The sequence below is a fragment of the Bos indicus genome, chromosome 1, assembly GCF_029378745.1.
Source record: "Bos indicus isolate NIAB-ARS_2022 breed Sahiwal x Tharparkar chromosome 1, NIAB-ARS_B.indTharparkar_mat_pri_1.0, whole genome shotgun sequence".
NCBI lineage: Eukaryota > Metazoa > Chordata > Mammalia > Artiodactyla > Bovidae > Bos > Bos indicus.
In genome coordinates this window covers 117,189,151-117,205,996 of record NC_091760.1, presented here as the reverse complement: position 1 = coordinate 117,205,996, position 16,846 = coordinate 117,189,151, and the positions used below count along the sequence as shown (strand labels likewise).

The 16,846-nt window shown below is 41.1% G+C and overlaps 2 protein-coding genes across 16 annotated transcripts in view; one reads left to right on the top strand and one right to left on the bottom strand.

Annotated features, from left to right (window-relative positions):
* The window catches only part of MED12L (mediator complex subunit 12L), a 506,270-nt gene that overhangs the window by 329,036 nt on the left and 160,388 nt on the right, over window positions 1-16,846 (top strand). The gene's annotated exons all lie outside the window — the stretch shown is intronic.
* Window positions 1-16,846, bottom strand: part of P2RY14 (purinergic receptor P2Y14) — a 65,890-nt gene that overhangs the window by 48,970 nt on the left and 74 nt on the right. For 5 of the 9 annotated variants that reach the window (XM_070769203.1, XM_070769340.1, XM_070769089.1 and 2 more), the window contains exon 1: window positions 16,223-16,598. The gene's annotated coding sequence lies outside the window, so the exon portion shown is untranslated. Of the gene's footprint in view, window positions 1-16,222; window positions 16,601-16,846 lie in introns of those variants that run through there. The other 4 variants (XM_070769622.1, XM_070769681.1, XM_070769722.1 and 1 more) reach the window with 2 other exon arrangements.

Here is a 16,846-nt window from a genome sequence, read left to right as displayed (position 1 = left end):
GAATCCAGGAACAAATTGATCTAATACACTTAGTGAATAAGGACTTTTCTTTGAGAGATGAGTAATGTAGAGGTTAAAAACTCAGGCTGCAGGGTTGAAATTCCTGGATTCAAATCCCTCACTTAGCAGCTCTTTAAGTCTGGCTAAAATACTTAACTCATCATGGCAAATAGAAGGGGAAAAGTGGAAGCCGTGACGGATTTTATTTTCTTGGGCTCTAAAATCACTGGAGATGATGACTGAAGCCAGGAAATTGAGATGCAAAACTAGATATTAAAAAGCAAAGACATCACTTTGCTGACAAAGGTCCATATAGTCATATATATGGTTTTATCATGTATGGATGTGAGAGTTAGACCATGAAAAGACTGAGAGCTGAAGAATTGATGCTTTTGAACTGTGGTGTTGGAGAAGACTCTTGAGAGGCCCTTGGACTGCAAGGAGATCCAACCAGTCCATTCTGAAGGAGATCAACCCTGGGTGTTCTTTGGAAGGAATGATGCTAAAGCTGAAACTCCAGTACTTTGGCCACCTCATGCGAAGAGTTGACTCATTGGAAAAGACTCTGATGGTGGGAAGTGAAAGTGAAGTCTCCCAGTCGTGTCCAACTCTTTGTGACCCTGTGGACTATAGCCCACCAGGCTCCTCTGTCCATGGTATTCTCCGAGCAAGAATACTGGAGTGGGTTGCCATTTCCTTCTCCAGAGGATCTTCCGGACCCAGGGATTGAATCCAGGTCTCCCGCATTGCGGGCAGATGCTTCAACCTCTGAGCCACCACTGCCTGCCCTGGATGGGAAGATGGGCACAAAGAGGAGGGGGCCACACAGAGAAAAGATGGTTAGATAACATAACCAACTCAGGGGACATGAATATCACTATCCAGAGATAGTGAAGGACAGAAAAAGCCTGGCGTGCTGCAGTCCATAGGATCCCAAAGAGTTGAACTTGAGTTAGCCACTGATCACACATCCACTCACCCACACACACCCACCCACACTCCTACCTCTCTGTATCCCATAGGATTGTTATAAGAATTCAGTGAGATAATACTCATTACTCATGAAGCATCAGTGTGATATTGAAAGAGTGGAAAGCCCTCAACAAATGTGAATGCATGCCTGCATGCTAAGTTGCTTCAGTCGTGTCCGACTCTGTGCGACCCTATGGACAGCAGCCCACCAGGCTCCTCTGTCCACAGGATTCTCTAGGCAAGAATACTGGAGTGGGTTGCCATTTCCTTCTCCTCAATAAATGTGAGCAGTTATTAAATCCTGGAAAAGCAGATAGGTTGCTACCTCTTACCATTGCTCCCCACCCACTTAGCAGTATGTCTCCATGGCTTTTCCATGTCAGGTTTTTTTTTTTTTTTGATGTGGACCATTTTTAAAGTCTTTATTGATTTTGTTACAACATTGCTTCTGTTTTATGTTTTGGTTTTTCGGCCACAAGGCATGTGGGATCTTAGCTTGCTGACCAGGGATTGAACCCACGATCCCTGCATTGAAAGGTGAAGTCTTAACCACTGGACCACCAGGTTCTGGACCCCCTGTCAGTTCTTAAAGCTCATTTCTCTTTTGAATAGTTGCACATCATCCCATTGAAGGAGAGAATCATTAAAGGTTATTTGGATTATTCCATATTTTTCCATCATTATAAATACCCCATACTCTTACTCCCTGCTCCTCCAACATTCCCCTGAAAACTTTGAAGGTCATGTTTTGAGATTGGTCTCAGTACCACTGCTGTAATTGTCTCCATTGTTTTATAAACACTTGTTCAATGGGGTATCAGGCAGAATTTGTGCTCATTTAGCGTAAAACTAAATAATTATTGGACATCCAGTCGTATAAATTGAAAAACCGAGGGCAGTGGGAATGAGTTCTCTCAGATAAGAAAGAGAAAACTGCCTAAGAGCCTTTATTGAAAACTTCTTATGGCCCGTCTCTCAGAAACTCAAACCTAAACTCACAAGCTGGCGTGTAATTGTAGAAAGTGCACATAAGCCAGCCTGGAGAGGTTTCTTATTTATATTCCATGAAATGCCTTTTGCCTGAAGTTGTTCCTCCTTATACTGTAGTTTAGTTTGTGTGTATAAAAACTTCTCTTGGTCATGATCAGTGCTGGGAAGGCTCCTCTCCTGCCTTCCTGTTTCACACCTTCTCCCTCCAACACCCACAGTCTCTTCTGTGGCCAACTACAAGAGCCCGCATCCCATCAGGGCACGCCTTTGGTGGCAGCCACTGGGAGAGATTTTGATTGAGATTTGCTTGTGGCCTGCGAGGCCCTCTCTGACCTGGCTGGTCTTTGCCTGGGTCTCTCACGGTGCTTCCTGTGCTCTCAGACTCACTCCTGCTGTTGCAGCTGCATCAGCCTTCTTGCTGCCTCTGCTCCTCCTCCTCCTTGTCCTCCCCCTTCAACATGTCAGGCCCACCTTGAAACCTTTGCAGATGCTCTTCCTCCCAGTGTCTTCCTCACTTTGTTCAGGTCTCCTGTTCTGGTTCCTCCATCTTCACAATGACCATGCCTGGTCACTTCATCCACAGGGCACACCCCATTAGGTCCTGTGCTGCCCCAGCCCATTCTATTTGTTGGTTCCTTCCCCAGGACTATGAGCTCCTGAAGTCAAGCACTTTGTAATATTAACAGCTCTGTTGCCAGCACCTGGCACAATAGAAGTACTCAATAAATTCTGGTTGAACTAATGAAGGAATCAAGGAAGCAGAGATGCTTGTAGAATTTCATGTATGATATTGTATTTTGAAGCTTTAGTCTGAATATTGATGACAGCAACAAAGAGCAGAGCACGTAACCTTTCAAAGAGTTCAGAAAAACTGTCTTTCAGTTTATTTTTCAGAGCATAGGCTTGTAATGGTTTCTGAGAATTTTTCAAAAAGCAGAAATACCATGGCTTGATTTCTCACCTTTGATAACTGTCCTTGGCTTTTTGATTTTACTCTTGTGTCATGAAAGTGGTTTTGGCTCTTTATTCTTGTTTTCTCAAATGCCCACTTGCAGCGTGCTTCCCTTCCTGCCCTTCCTCCCCCCTCGCATTAGTGATGACAGTCTTACAGTATATTCATGCTGCCTTCTCTCTGGGGGTGTAGGAAGTATATGGCTGGCTCATCCAAGATCATTCCTGTCTCTAAAGAGAGGTCAGAGCAGTGGTTTCAAGCTTTTTCTTTGTTTCTGGGCTGGGCTCCAGGGCATTTCAGGAGAGCTGGAGTTCTGCTTCAACCTCATTAAGAGCCCTTCCGTTTCCATCTGTCTAGTGTATGAGTGTTCCCTATAGAGTGAGATGCGCCTCATGAATAAAACAGTATCAGAACACTTCTGATGTTGAGATGTCTCTTCCCTTTTCAGGGAATGATGAGAGGACTTGGAACAGGGAGGGTCTTGTATCCCTGAGAATTGAAGGTGGCAGACAAAGGCACCGGTGGCCTGTTCTCAATGATTCTGCGTAGTTCTGATCCAAGGAGACGTTTGATTGATGTCTGTGGCTTAAACTTAACTACAGGGGTTTCTGAGCCATTGGCCTAGGCTTTGCTGGGCTGTGTCCACAGTTGCTGTTGGCTTTGCTGCCACCTTCCTTTGTCTTTTTTCAGTTCCTCCTTTCTCCTGAGTGCTTCTGTTTGTGTGTAACATTGCCAACATTGCTATGCAAGTTTTATGCTACCGGTTGCTCCTGGCACTGTGCATTTGGGGAAAGCTCATCTGATTTCTGTTAAATCTTTTGATTTTCCTGCATGCCCTCAGTTTCCAAGTCTTTTAAAATCCTCCATTACAATGAGAACATGAACTCATCAAAGTAAAAATGTAAACAAACTTGTGAAGTATTTGAGCTTATCATTGCATATATCTGGAAATTCCAAACAGAAGTTTTTGGGCTCATATTCACAGTACCCACCCAAATGGAAAGCAGTTAGTTGTTGAGTGAATGAACTTAGCATCAAACACAGGTTGCCTAGACTCTGGATACAGCTATCTTTGCACAAAAGCACTTGTATAAATAGTTCAGTCCCTTATTTGCAGCGGTGTGTGTGTGTGTGTGCATTTTTGACTGCCACACTTATGTCAGCTGTATGAGATGGGGGTGCTGCATGTGATTTTCCTTGAATATTCTTTTGTATTCTAGCTCTTTGAAGTAAATGAAGGAGTGAATAAGTAAGTGACATGTACAAATCAGTGGAAAGGAACTCCAGCCATAGGAGAAAAGCTTTAGGTGGGTTGGCACAGGGGAAAACCAAGTCTGTAAACAGGGGCAGTTGCGTGTCCGGTAAGGAGAAAGGTATGAATCAGAACAAAAAGTTGCTGTAGATGTGACGTTTGTGAGGAAGAAATGACCTCTCAGCCAGAAAGTAGCATTCTCACGGCCAGCTGGCCATGCCTTGCAGCTTGTGGGATCTTAGTTTCCAGACCGGAGATCAAACCCGGACAGTGAGAGCACAGATTCCTAACCACTGGACCAACAGGGAGTTCTAAGGTTCTGTCATTTTTATAAACTACTTCCTCACTGAATCAGCCTTGCCTCTCATGGGATCCTTTCAGTGTGAGTTAATAGGGATTTTGGGGAAAGCTGGGCTTCCCTGGTAGCTTGGCTGGTAAAGAATCTGCCTGCAATGCAGGAGATCCCAGTTTGATTCCTGGTTCTGGAAGATCCGCTGGAGAAGGGAACAGCTACCCACTCTAGTATTATGGCTTGGAGAATTCCGTAGACTGGGTAGCCCATGGGGTCGCAAAGAGTCGGACCTGACTGAGCGACTTTCACTTTCACTTGGGGAAAGCTAGGATTTACTTCATGGCTGACAGTGAGTTCTGTCAATGCTGTGAAGTACAAGAGAACTGTTCTAATTAAATGATGTGGGCAGCTCATTCTAGACTGAAAGTGAAAGTGAAAGTCGCTCAGTCATGTCCGATTCTTTGCAACCCCATAGACTGTACAGTCCATGGAATTCTCCAGGCCAGAATACTGGAGTGGGTAGCCTTTCCCTTTTTCAGGGGATCTTCCCAACCCAGGGATCAAATCCAGGTCTCTTGCATTGCAGGCAGATTCTTTACCAGCTGAGCTACAAGGGAAGCCCAAGAATAGTGGAATGGGTAGCCTATCTCTTCTCCAGCGGATCTAGCTATCAGGGAAGCCCATTCTAGACTGTATTTTTTGCATATTAGAGTTTCTTACATTCTTTACATGAAAAGTTTATTTTGACTATTATTGGAACCGTTAAGTGTTTCAGGGAATATTAATATATGACTTAAGACAATGTCTCTTACTGGGAGTTTGTGTGTGTATGTGCTACCTTTATTCTTTTTGACCTTCGGCTGTAGAAAGGATTGTACACTTAAGAAGGCATAATAAATAATGGAGTGCTATTAAGGAAATAATGGTAATTGAACTGCTTGATGAGAAAAGGAATTTAAATATGAAACTTAACCAAATTCAAGTATTTAGACACAAACCCTTCTTTTCTCTTTAAAAAAAGAAAGATGGCACTTTTCTCTTCTTTTCAACCTAAATTGTAAGTAACTACTGTTGATTATTTCGAAGAGCTGTTAGCTTGTGAAGCTGAACAATCATTAAAAATAGAAAACTTGCAAGCTACGAATGAGTGCCTAAGTTTTTGTTTAGATGTAGTTTTCCTATGGCATTTCCTCAGATGTAGTGTGGAAACTTAAGCTAAAGCAGAGTAATAAGAAATGAGCCTTGCTAAACAAAGAGTGTATTTTGGTTCACAACTATTCAGGAAGCTGTTAAGATTCCCTGTTAAGATTCAGAGAAGGCAATGGCACCCCACTCCAGTACTCTTGCTTGGAAAATCCCATCGACGGAGGAGCCTGTTAGGCTGCAATCCATGGGGTCGCTAAGAGTCGGACATGACTGAGTGACTTCCCTTTCACTTTTCACTTTCATGCATTGGAGAAGGAAATGGCAACCCACTCCAGTGTTCTTGCCTGGAGAATCCCAGGGATGGGGGAGCCTGGTGGGCTGCCGTCTATGGGGTCGCACAGAGTCGGACACGACTGAAGTGACTTAGCATAGCATAAGATTCCCAGGTGGTGCTAATGGTAAAGAATCTGCCTGCCAGTGAAGGAGACACGAGAGACATGGGTTCAGTCCCTGGGTTGGGAGGATCCCCTGGAGGAGGAAAATGGCAACCTAGATCAACTGCATTACTAAGTACTTATGAAATGCTCTGTGATCCTAGTTACTTTATTAATTTCCCCAAGCTCCAATTACATGGTAAAGAATACTTTTACTATTCTCAATTCTTCATTTTCTTAGTAAAACCTCAAATAGACTTTATGTGAATAGCAGGAACACTTGTCTTTATTTTTTGAGTTGATGGGTTTTCGAGGTAAAGTATTAGTAAAACATTTTAAAAAGTCATCTAAATCCTACAAAACAATGAGAATGTTTAAGGCTGTAGAAAATATGTCCCCTAAGAGTAATTTTTTTTTTAACATTTATTACTCACTGTAGAGTCAGTTTTCAATAGAACTGCTGGTGAATCATTGAGTGTTTTTCTGGAACCTAACTCATTAAAGAGAATTCAGTCTACACTAATGACATGGTAATTGTTGTGATGTGTGTACCAAGAAGGAAAAATGTTGTGAGCACAGTGTTCGCCTTTTTTTTTTTTTCCCCCCTGTTCTGGGTTAAACGGTTAACTTGTGTAGAAATACAAACTGTGGATGATCCCTGTCCTAGTCAAAAGCTATCATAAGACAGGGCCATAGCAACAGTTCTGAACAGATGTTTCCAGTTTGCTCCTTTGGGCTGCAGCCATGACTTGATTCCTGTCAGTAGGTTTTCCATCCACAGTGTCCCTGAGGCTGAGCAAATGCCCCTCCAACAGGCTTTCAAAATACATTTCTCTTAACCTGTGGGGCGTTTATAAGTGAATCAGCAGTGCTTATAGAGCACTTGTTCTCTGCAAAGATCTATTACCAGAAAAAGGGGAGAAGTTGCAGAAGCAATTCAGGATAGATCGTACACCTCGATATAAAACTGAAGCCATAAAGCTTCCAGAGGAAAACAGAATATGTTCCCAATGTTGGATATGTGAGGGTTTCTTAGGATATAAAAAAGCACTAAACCATAAAATAAAACATTAATAAATGAGACTCTATAAAAATTTAAATCTTTCATTTTTTTAGGTAGCACTAAGAAAATGAAAGGCGAGCCATGATTGAGAGGGAATAGTCACAATTTGTATCTCTGTTAAAGGACTCAGACTACTTAAAGAACTCTTATAAGTCTCTAATAAAAAAGACAAAGAACTGTAAAAAAAAAAAAAAAAAAAAAATACCCAAACAACTGAAATGAACAAATCACAAAGATGTGAGACCCAGGAACACAGAAAAAGATGCTCAGCTTCATTCATCAACAAGGAAATGCAAATTAAAATGATGAGATCCTACTTTATCCTCATTAGAATGGCAGAAAAATAAAATAAGTACAGAAAAGCTGAGAACACTACCTGTTGACAAGAAAATGGAACAGTAAATAGTTCATACATTTTTGGAGTGTAAGCTAGAAAATCTGCTTGGGAAAACAGTGTGGTAACTTCTTATCAAGTTAAACATATAACTACTTATGAGCTGGTAATTTAACTCCTAGGTGTTCACCTAAGAGAAGTGAAAGCATATATCCACAAAAAAGACTACAATGTTCATAGAGAAAACTGAGACTGACCCAAATATTCATCAGATTAAAATGAGTAAACAAATCATGATATACTTAGGGGCTATCACTTAGTTATCGAAAGAAATTCGTGTTGATACGTGTCAACAATATGAATATGTCTCAAAGCAACATGTTGAGCAAAGAAGTCAGAAAGGAGTATGAACTATGTGACTCTATTTAAATGCAGTTCTACTGCAGATAAAATTAAGCTCTAGGGACAGAAATCAGGAACGTGGGCACCTGTGACTGGAAAGGAGCACCGGGAACTTTTGTGATGGAAAATATTGTGGTAATTAGGGTGGTGTTTACCTAGTGTCAAACCCATTGAATTTACATTTAAAATGTTTCCATTTTATTGTAGATAGTTTGTACCTGAGCCTAAATTCAGTGGGGAAGAAATCAAAGCTGTAAAACTTGTCTCTGGAGCAGTAAGGATATTGAGCAGACAGGATGCAGTTGTAAACTACATCTAAATGACACAGAATGTTAGAAGGCTAGCAGAGATACACAAAGGATGCATCATGTGACTGCAGAGGAAAAAGCAGATCAGATGAGAAAGGTTCTTTGGGCCATAGGTGGTTTGTGTTGTGTTTGAAGACAGAAATTAATATATGTTAGAGATTAGGATTGATGGGAAAATATTCCAAACAAGGTTAGGGTCTCAGGACAAAGGGTCAAGATAAAAAAAAGACATGTTTTGAGGTCAATCAGCATATTAATTGAATCTGTTCACCTACTCAGTTTTTCATGTCCCCGCCCTCTGTTGGTGTATCACTTTCCTCTTTCAAGAAAGTGAAAGTCGCTTCAGTCATCATGTCCAACTCTTTGCAACCCCATGGACTGTAGCCTGCCAGGCTCCTCTGTCCATGGAATTCTCCAGACCAGAATACTGGAGTGGGTAGCCATTCCCTTCTCCACAGGATCTTCCCAACCCAGAGATCCAACCAGGTCTCCTGCATTGCAGGGGGATTCTTAACATCTGAGCCACCAAGGAAACCCTCTTTCAAGACTCGGCCTAATTCTGTTCCTTCCATCTGTTCGTCGTTCCAGCACATCGTGTTCTTTACTATTTCTGCGCTCCTGTTTTAACTCCACATCATAGCACTTAACTTTTCACAGGTTACATTCTACACGTTGAGTGTGTATTTTCTCAGAATGTATTTTCTGGGGAAAGGCAGCTTTTCCTTTAGTGCCCTAAGTGAAAGGCAGAGTCTACAATCAACTGTTAGTTATGGATTTTGAATTCTGGTTTGATAGGTGTTCAGGAGAGGACATCTATTGGAATGTACAATAGATCTACTGCATTAAGAGTGCCATTAACACTATATTATATGTAGTGTTATGTGTACATATGCTGCATTATATGTACATGTGTAAGAGTGTTAATGGCTCTAATTTTTTGACCATCAACTATGTACCAGGCATTCTGATAACTATTACAATAGTTTTTCTTAGGTATTTTTATTCTGTTTATACAGAGGAGTAAACTTAGGAGGTATAGGTTAAATAACAAGCTGGAATTTGAATATATTTCTTTGGCTTCCACTGTTCTTGTAGTCATCAAATCACTGTATTTGTGTTGCTGACAAATAAGTTTATATTAGTGATGGCAGGAGAAAATATCGCTTGTACTCTTATGTCATGCCAGTCACTCTTTGGGCACTTTATACATATTAATTGATTTGACTCCCATGAGAAGTGAGGGAAATGGTTCGTATAGTCATTAAGTAACTCTATCAGGGTCATATCAGAGTAAGCAGTATGGAGTCAAGATTTGAACTAGTCCGATTCCAGAATACACACTCTTTGCTCTTTATTGTTATGCTCTACTGCTTGGCTTTGTGAACATAAGGACTGGCAGTCTTTCTTAGAGTAAGGCATGCACTTTTCCTTGGGTGGGGTAGGAATAGGAATAGATTTAGATAAAGACTGCTGAGGCAGAATGTTGTTTCCATGACATATTTAGTTAGTTCCTTAGATTAAGGTTCTCTTTATTGCCATTCATCCATAAAATGTTTGTGGAGAAACTTTACTGTGTCTTTTCCTTATTAGGTTAAGACGGATTCCATTCTATTGAGGGCTTAAGAGTCTAGGTCTGTTTTTTTTTTTTTCTTTAACTCTTGTGGCTTCTCAAGTATTTAAAAATTCTCATACTACTTGAACTAAACTAAGAAACTGGTCATAACTGGCAATATGCTACAGTTATTTATGAAGGAAAATTAATTACAGAACTCTCATCAACAGAAGCATATTCAAGAAAAAAATCTTGCTACAACACTAAAAAAAAGGGCAATAAAGATATATTATGTATTTTAAGTTAAAATAATGTATTTAAAGGAAATATTTATCCTTTTCTAAAAGTAATTAGGAGGTTTTCCAAGTGGCCTAGTAGTAAAGAATACTCCTGCCAAGCAGAAGTCAGGGATTTGATCTCTGGATCGGGAATATCCCCTGGAGAAGGGAATGGCAACCCAGTCCGACATTCTCCATGGGAAATCTCGTGGATAGAGCTCGGTGGGCTACAGTCCACAAGGTCACAAAAAGCAGACATGACTCAGCGACTAAACAGCAACAACAAACATGACTCCTACTTCGTCTAGTTTTCTGGTTAACCAGCCACCTGCTTCAGGGACCCTGGCGACAAGGACTGCTTGTGTTCAAACTCTTTATAAGACTTGGTGATAACAGAGGCAGCAAATCTTACATTTTAGGTTTTCTTTTCCTCTTAGAACATATCCTTTCCCTTCCTTTTTTCACTTCTATAAAGATTTGTGGAGATATTTATAGTAGGGAAAGAAGTAGTGAGATCCTTTGTGCAGAAACGTAACTGGCAGGTTCAGGGGCCAGGAAAGAGAGAATATGAAACAATACAGGGCAGCTTCTAGGACAGTTAAAAATATTTAGTATTGTTCTCAGTATTCCATTTTGTCATAGTGCATGCAAGGCTATCAGTCAGCTCCTACTAGAGTTAGGTGTAGGATGTGAATCAAGTCAGTCAATACTGATTGGCTTCTGAAGAGATTAGGGTCCCCTCCAAATCTCTACTAAGAAAATAAAAATGTAACCTGCTTTTGTGCTTATTAGTTAGTTGCTCAGTTGTGTCAGACTCTTTGTGACCCTTTGGACTGTGGCCTGCCAGGCTCCTCTGTCCATGGGGTTTTTCAGGCAAGAATACTGAAGTTGATTGCCATTTCCCCTCCAAAATGTAACCTAATAAGTTAAAATATGCCCAAAAATTGTTGTCATACTGAGTAAGTATCATTTCCCAAAGGAGAAAGATTGACCTTGGAAAGGTCTGTGTTTGTATCTATTAGAACATAAGCTCCATGAGGTGAAGGCCTCTTACAAACAGAGTATCTCTAGTATATAGAATCTTGGCTGCCACACAGTAAGGAATCAGTATTTGTTGAATGATAATGACTGAAATAGCTCTGTTGCTGCTGCTGCTGCGAAGTCACTTCATTCGTGTCCAACTCTGTGCGACCCCATAGACGGCAGCCCACCAGGCTTCCCCATCCCTGGGATTCTCCAGGCAAGAACACTGGAGTGGGTTGCCATTTCCTTCTCCAATGCATGAAAGTGAAAAGTGAAAGTGAAGTCGCTCAAGTTGTGTCCGACTCTTAGCGATCCCATGGTCTGCAGCCCACCAGGCTCCTCTGTCCATGGGATTTTCCAGGCAAGAGTACTGGAGTGGGGTGACATTGCCTTCTCCAGAAATAGCTCTAGGATGAGAGAGGAATTTATCCTCTGTAGCAGATGGAAATATTCCTTAGATGAAGCTTCTTGGGAGCTCACTTAATAACCTTTGACCTTAGGGCTGGACTAGCTGGGAAGATCCTCCCTTGATAAAAGGATTAACACACTTCAGGCCAGCTTGGTGTAAGTCAGTCATGTGATAAAAATATATGTGTGATCCTAGAAGATTGAGAATCAGATTCTTTTTCCTTGTGATCACACCAAAGTGTACAATCTCCTATGGGCCAAGTGTGAGATGCCAAATAGCTGATCTTCCTGTTTTCCTTTGAGAGCTTAGCTTCCACAGCAGATGTTACATAACTGAGTAGAAGCCACTGACCCCTTTCTGACTTTTATCTGAAAGATAAAGGGTCAGGACAGGGTATCGGAGGCCTTTGATGCTTTTAAGAAACAGCAGATGGAAGACTTCAGTGAAGAATAAAAAGCTAACAATTTAATTTAGGCTGAGTGGAGACAGAGATTTCAAAGGAATGGAAAATGGATAAGATCCAAAAGCATATGACCAATATTTCACTTTGCCTTTAAACGAACAGGTAGAATGAGAAGCTTTGTGGTGAACTTGGTTTTTCTGTGAATTAATATTGCCAAGTTACTACCGCAAAAATAAGACTAGCAGATTATCTACTAGCTTGTCACTTTTCTCTGTACTAGTCGGGAAAAGGAAACTCCCTATAGTAGAACCAGAAGATTTAGTAAAAAGGATTTTGAAGACTGGATAAAAGAGACTTGATACCACATGCTGGGAATTTAAGCCAGATTTTATATAGTTTGTTGGTGGATGCTTTTTTGGTGATGATAGGATACCTCTTCCGAAATAGCCATACTCCCTAGACTTTCATGAAGCATCTTTCAGCGTTCAGGGTGGCTGTTGGTTTAGTACCAGGACATAGCAGCAGTTGTGAAGCAAATTTGAAATCCCTAGTGGTAAACAGAGTCCAACCGATGAAACCCCTTTATGGCATCCAATCTGAAGTGCAAGGATGACCATATAGTTTATTGTCCAAACCAGGACACTTCTGAGGTGGGAAGAGGACACTATTTACAGTTATGTCAGAAAGTGAAAACTGGGGCTGTCCCCGGATTCAGTGACACTACCCAGTGGAATTAGAAATGGAACTTACAACAAGATCACCTGGAAGGCTATTAAAACACAGATTGCTGGACTCTACTCCCAAAGTTTTATATTCAAAATTGTGCCTGTCTGACAGGTTCATTGGTGGTGGTATTGCAGCTCATCTGGGGACTGCAGTTTCAGAACTACTGTTCTCCCTAGACAGGCTTGGCACTGTTGTGATGATGATGTAATTTTTAGTTAAAAGATACTCTCCTTAGTGTTAAATCCTTCTCAGCCTTCTACATGTGAGGATATCCATGAAGATGACAAAAAACAAAAAAAACCCAAAAAACTTGTGTTGGCTTTGCTTTGACCTGTGTCTCTGTGGACTGGTCTATTCTTGATTTTCCAGAGACAACTCTCCTGGTACCAACCCAACTCTCAAAGAAATGTTGAAACCAAATGAAATAAATGTGACGTTGGTTTTTTACCATAGGGATTTCAGCTTAGGGAAGCCTCAGCACCTAAATTCCTTCCAGAGACATTTTATAGATTGAACATCCTCATGAGCAACAGTATTCCTGTACTCTTTCCTTTTGCATCCATAAAAGCAAGAATGGGGCAACAGCAGCTCTACTGGAGCCATCCGAGAAAACTCAGTCAGGGTTCCTGTTCTTGGTGCATCTGCTCAAAGTGGCATAGTCTGACCCAGAAAGATAGCTTCAACATGAGCCAGCAGTGTTGACCATCAGTACTCGAAAGTATTGCTTTCGTCATGTTGCACTAAAGTGAACTTCCTACAATTGCATCATCCAGGACTCCTACCTTACTGCAGAAACAAAGCTAGCTCTTTGAACGTTGGAGGAAAAAAAAAAAAAAATACACACAAAACCCTCAGTGTTTTTCAATTCAGCAGTTGATTTTCAGAACCATCTTAGATCTAATGGAAATATTTTGACTCTGTTTGTTTCTCTTCCTTTTTAAATCAAGAATAATGGGAGGATAATATGGTGCTTTTTTTTTTTTTTTTTTAAATAGGGCTTCCCTGATGGCTCAGTTGGTAAAGAATCCTCCTGTAATGCAGGAGACCCCGGTTTGATTCCTGGGTCAGGAAGATCCGCTAGAGAAAGGATAGGCTACCCACTCCAATATTTCTGGCCTGGAGAATTCCATGGATTGTATAGTCCACGGGGTGGCAAAGAGTCAGACATGACTGAGTGACCTTAACTTTGCTTTTTAAGCATTGATTCAGCATTTTGCCCTCTTGCTTACTGACCTGGATTGAATGAGAAACGTGGGTAGGTTTATTAGTAAGGCAGATGTGAACATGAGAGTCACTGCAGATCAGTGGTTCTTAGAGTGTGGACCCCAGGTCAGCACCGTTACTGTCACCCAGGACTTTGTTAAAATGCAGGTTCTTAAACCCCACCCTCAACTTACTGAAATGGAAACTTTGGGGTGTGGGGCCCAGGAACATGTGTTTCCACAAGCCCTCCGGGTAATTCTGATGTGTAACAGTGTTTCACAGGCACTGTTGTAAGTAATTTTTTGGAGGGGAGGATGCTGTGCCCTTAGTTCCCTGACTAGGGATTGAACCCGTGCCCCCTATAGTGGAAGCTAGGAGTTTTAACCACTAGACTGCCAGGGAAGTTTCTGTAAATGGTTTTATGTCATATCTATCTATTTTGGTCTACAAAGGTACTGAAATGTCTAAATTATGCTTTCCAATGGTCTGATACATAATCATGTACAATCTGCTTTGATTAAATGTCTTTATAAGAATATTGAAAGCAATGATGATGTTAACTAACATTTTCTGAACACTTTCTACATCACTATGTTGAAGACTTTACAAGTAATATCTGATTTTAATTCTGTGCTAATGCCATCACTGTTGTACAGATAGGGGAGTGAGACTCAGGAGCGTGGTAGACTGGCCTTTAGAGGGTAATTTCTTAGTATTTTGCTGCCTGGTGTACCCTTAGCTGGTTTAATGTGCGTCTCCACTCCACGTTCACCGCCCCCTGTCACCCCCCGTACTCCCGATTTTAAGAGACTTTTTCTACTCCTCTCTCTTTCACCCTGTTGTATCCTATTTAAATATGTCAGGGATGATTATAACTTATTCTTTAGAATAATTTTTCTCTCCAGTATATGTGTGTAGCATTAAATTGAACATTCTTCTCTCTGGGGAATTAGAAATGCCATCCTACAAGTGCATGACTGAGGATGAAAGTAGTTGAAGAGGTTGAAGGTCGCGCTTCAATGCCGAGGATTGTGACTGGTGGGGCAGGGTGGCAGGGCCAGGAGGAGTGTCGCAGTGGAAGGCTGGGCTGACTGGAAACCTGTAGGGGTCAGACTCCTGCCCTGAATGGAATGCAAGTCCCTTCCTTGTGCCCAGGGGCTCAGGCTCACTGCGAGATCAGCTGGGTGATCTCTCTTGGGTGGTTACCTCCTGTCTGCCTGCCTCCTCAAGTGTGAAACGGGCACTTTTTGCATCTCAGCAAACAGGAGTTCTTTCCCCATGCCCTGCCCGCTCTCCCTTCCTGGGTCTTCACGCTCTGAGGATCTTGGTGACCCCTCCTTTCTTTCTTACTCAGCTGTAACAGGCATGAGTGTTATAAAATGGCAATGCAGTTGATGTGCATGTTAGCAGTGTGTGATTGTGTATATGTGTGCATCCTTCTAAGTGTATATTTATAGATTTTATTGAAGTATGAAACTTACTTATGTTTACAAATCATAAAATATTATTTTGATATTTTAGAGTGAATACATTGTTTTATTTATTTTTAACTTACCTAGATTTTTCTGGTGCCAAAGCTGTTTTCAAGTCTATATATTTTAAGATGAATGTACAAACTATATATATGTATTTTTTTTCCTTTCTGTTTTACCAGTGTGATCTTTGGCTCATTTTTCTCTTGTTTGAAAAAAAAAAAAACGTTTCTGGCATGAGATTGGTTGACTCTGCTGACAATGTGGATATATAATAATTCCCCTGTGTGTAATTTAAATTTATAATGTTTAAAGTTTTTAAAAATAATTTAGCTGGTTAGTCCTAGACCATTATAAGTAACAGATGAACTTAAAGTTTTGCTATGCATAGGCTGCTGCTGCTGCTGCATCGCTTCACTTGTGTCCGACTCTGTGCAACCCCATAGACTAGATGTTTATAATTCACTTTCAAGGTAAATACATACCTTACTGGGTATTAATAGGGTTACTTATCCCAATAACAAAGATAAACGCTTTTATGTATATAAATATATGTACAAATAGATACTGACTGTATACCTATGCATATATGAATTTGTAAGTGAAAACATATTCACACTGACTTATAAGTATTACTGTCATAATTGAGTTTGCAGTTTTTAGAGGCAATTTGATATATATCTACAGGCTTTTGAAATGTTTGTCCTGGGTGAATACCTTTGAAGCATTTTCTCTAATAGCTTCTCATCACAGATGTAATTTGACAGCCACAGTCAGAAATCCTGAATAATCATCAGTGGTAAAATTTCAGATTTGGATCCTCAGACGAGTGTGAGCAAATACGTTACTGTATCAACCAGTTATAGTTCTCAAACCCACAGTAACTTACTGAGGGTGGAGAGAGTCTGTGTTACTCAGCATTATTACTGCCAAGCCCAGAAATCTCCTTTTCCATTCTCATGCCCCTTTCACACACACTGAAGTTATTTCATGGAAAGGCTGTTTCCTTACCTGTTTGTAGTTTTTCACCTGTGAGTCACGCAACAACCATTTCAGAATGTCTCAGTGGACGCTCCAAGTTGAGACTGTTAGACACAGAGTTCTTGCTTGTCTTCAGGAACAGATGAAAACCAGGAACTTGATAGAAACCACGAGATAGTAGGTTGACTGTCACTCTGCTGAACTGGTTGGTCAGAACTCACTCAAGGTTGGGAAATGGAGACCAGGAGGAAGAGAGAGGTGTTTGGATCTCCGTGGTGTTGGGCCAGCCTCCACATTAGTTCCTTTCTTTCAGTGATCCAAAAAAAAGGCATAGTGCCTTTTTTTTTCCTTCTTGAAATTTTCTACTACTTTTTCCCAGCCCCCCAGCATTGCCACGTCATCTGGCAAATGAATAGCCAGGTGACAACCTAAGTGCTTTCTGTTTTTATACTTTGCTATTGCCAAATTCAACATGTGGTAAGAGGTGGAGGGCTGCTCGTGGTGCTGACCACTGGGGTAGAGACCAGGCTCTGTTTGCCGCACCCTCCTTACAGGAAACTTGTGGGAGAGGAAGAACTTCTCTCTGCCCTTCGGGGCTCCTCTGGCTGGTCCAAGAATTAAACTGACGTGAGATTGATTAACAGGAGAAAAACA